Source organism: Cervus elaphus, chromosome X (genome assembly GCF_910594005.1).
Source record: "Cervus elaphus chromosome X, mCerEla1.1, whole genome shotgun sequence".
NCBI classification, from domain to species: Eukaryota; Metazoa; Chordata; class Mammalia; order Artiodactyla; family Cervidae; genus Cervus; species Cervus elaphus.
Genome location: NC_057848.1, coordinates 175,949,827 through 175,953,274, shown reverse-complemented (window position 1 = coordinate 175,953,274; position 3,448 = coordinate 175,949,827).

Genomic DNA, 3,448 nt, shown 5'->3' with positions numbered 1-3,448 from the left:
CCACGGGATCTTCCTGACCTAGGGATTCAAACCTGTGTCTCCTGAGTTGGCATGTGAATTCTTTAGCACTGCCACCTGGGAAGCCCAAAACAACTACACACAAATGAATACTTTACCATCTGGGCCTCCAGGGCATCAAAATGTTATCCATACTCTCAAAAAATAAAGGACTGGGGAGACCTAAATAGACATTTCTCCAAAGACATAGAGCTGACCAACAGACACATGAAAAGATGCTCAACAATGCTAATTATTAGAGAAATGCGAATCAAAACTACAATGACCTACCAACTCACACCCATCAGAATGGCCATCATCGAAATGTCTACAAATAACAAATGCTGTACAGGATGTAGAGAAAAGGGAGCCTTCTTGCAACTGTTGGTAGGAATGTGAATTGATGCAGCCAGTAAGGAAAACAGTATGGAAATTCCTTGAAAAACTAGGAATAAAACTATGACCCAGAAATCCCACTACTGAGCATATACCCGGAGAAAACCATGATTCAAAAAGCCACATGTATCCCAGTGTTCACTGCAGCACTACTTACAATAGCCAGGACATGAAATTAACCTAGATGTCTGTCAACACACGAATGCATAAAGAAGATTGTGGTATATAGATATACAATGGAATATTACCCAGCCATAAACAGGAGGTAGCTGAACTGAGGTGGATGAACTTTGAGCCTCTTATACAGAGTGAAGTAAGTCAGGAAGAGAAAACCAAATACTGTATGTTAATGCATATATATGCAATCTAGAAAAAATGGTAGAGATGAATCTGTTTGTAGGGCAGGATAGAGGAACAGACATAGAAAATGGGCTTGTGGACATGGCAGGGGGTGGGGAAGAGGGAGGGTGAGATGGATTGAGAGAGTAGCCCTGATATTCAGACGCTACTATGTGTGAAAGAGGTCGTGGAAAGTTGCTATGTAGTACAGGGAACTCAGCCTGGTGCTCTGTGATGACCTAGAGGGCTGGGATGGAGGTGGGCTGCGACCGAGACTCAGGAGGTCATATGTGTACTTCCAGACGATTCGCCTTGTTGTACGACAAAAACCAACACAACACTGCAAAGAGATTATACTTCAGTTAAAAAAAATAAAGGACTTCCCTCCTACTGCAACTGCAACCCTAACATCATAACGTTGATAACCAACAGGCAACTGCCAATAAACGCCTGACTGTGTTGCGGTCATTGTCATACCTCTAAGAGGTGGGTGGAAACATAAATTTTAGAGATGAGGAAACGGAGGCCCATAGACATTGAACACCGTGTCCCAGGTCACAGAGTGAGTGAAAAACTCAGGAAAGCTGACTCTAGAGTCAATGAGCTTGCCCACCATGCTATTCTGTTTTGAGAATGGAGTTCCCCTTGCTCTGGTTGACAAAACCCACGGGAAGATGTCTTCCTGGCATCCCACTGGCCTTATCTCTTCCAAGTATAGTTCCAGAGGAGACCTGTCAAGATGATTATCTCTGGAGCCTGTCTTTGACCCTCCTTTCTCTTTCTTCCCCTCTAAGGTCTCTCCTGGGATAACTACACTCATTCGTAGGACTCCAAAGGGACCGATGTCTGATGACGCCCTCAACCTGTGTATCTAAGGACATGCACTCTCCAAGATACCAACACAATCTTTCAACATTCCGATGGCCATCGTGTCTCTTCAAGTCAACTTACTGTTCCCCTGTATTTGGAATCTCTTGGTTCATCTCCACCCCTGCTACTTTGACGCAGGTCCTCATTACCGCACCTTCCAGCTCTGGATGTTAAGTGTTGTTCAGTCGCTCAGTCGTGTCTGACTCTTTGCTACTCCGTGGACTGCGGCACGCCAGGCTTCCCCGTCCATCACCAACTCCCAGAGCTTGCTCCAACTCATGTCCATTGAGTCGGTGATGCCACCCAGCCGTCTCAACCAACCATCACCTCTTTGGTGAGTGTTCCTGAATGTATCCTTTGGTCCAGTTTTTAATCCCATCAATTCTTCTGCAGGGCGGCTACACAAACTCTAAAGGCCACTCTGATCAAGGTACTCACAGGATGGCAAGTATCTTGGTGCCCTCCTCCCCTAAAAAAATCTTTAGCAAGAAGCTCTTTCAAGATTTACCCCTTCCTGGGACTTCCCTGGGGGCCCAGTGGCTAAGACTTTGCGTTCCCAATGCAGGGGGTCCCAGGTTCAATCCCGTGTCAAGGAACTAGACCCCATATGCTACATCTAAAAGCTCACATGCCACAACTAAAGATCCTACATGCAACTAACACCCAGCACAACCAAATAAATAAGTGATTTTTTCTTTTGAAAAATAAAAGATTTGTCCCTTCCCTTCCCCTTAATTTTGCTTCCTTGCCATTTCTGCCAAGTATCTGTCATACCATGTCACAAACTGCACTTGTACTAAATTCTCTGCACCCCTCGGAACAGGACTGATTACACTTTGCCAGTGTTGAGCCAGCCATGTGGGATCAAACCCATACCCCCTGCATTGGAAAGAGACGTCTATGGACCACCTGGGAAGACCTTCCCCAAGCATTTCTGAATAAATCTATGTGTCTAGAAGCTCAATAAGGGACTAGGTCAATTTCTACAACTAAGGAACAGTATAACTATTTTCTCTTTATCTGCCCAGAAATGGTTAAAGAATCGGGGTGAGGGGAATGTATTAATAAACTTAGGAAACCATTTGAGGCCGTAATATTTTGAATAACCCTCCAATTATGGCATTTTAAATCTCACTCAAACCCTCTCCTTCCTGCAATAGTCTTAAAACTGTCCTTCAAAATTGATCGATGTGGCTCTCTTATTCCTAAAATTCATCAAGCAGTTAGGAACATATTTATAAATAGGTTCCATCGCAGGACTTTTACGGCACACAATAAGTAAGATATCATCCATTTTCCACGCCCAGAGGGCTGAATGATCATTTGTGAAAGCAATCGCCCCTTGAATATGGCTTCTAATAATCCCGTCCATCAATCATGTATTTTTTTTTTCTTAATTCATCCACACACCATTTTAAATGCAAACACAGTTCACCTTCCCAATATCTATGAAAATGAAATCCCATCACAGATGAAAATTTATAGCCCTGGCTCATATGAGTTCAGAGAGCAATATTCCCAATAGTTAAATCTCTCCAACACAGTTACATAAAGAGAAGTGAGAAGTCTAATTGGCTGTTTCCACTCAGCCAAGCAGTCTTCACGGCTCTTATTCACTGTCAAGTGAGAATCACCAGGTGCCCGCCTTGGCAGCTTAACGGATATTGAGCTAAGAACTGGGAATGACACAGAAAAGAAAGACTAATTCAAAAAGACGTGTGCGCGAGAGTCCACTGCAGCACTATTTACAATAGCCAAGACATGGAAGCAACCTAAATGTCCATCGACAGAGGAATGGATAAACATGTGGTGTGTGTGTATACATACGGCTTCCGTGGTGGCTCAG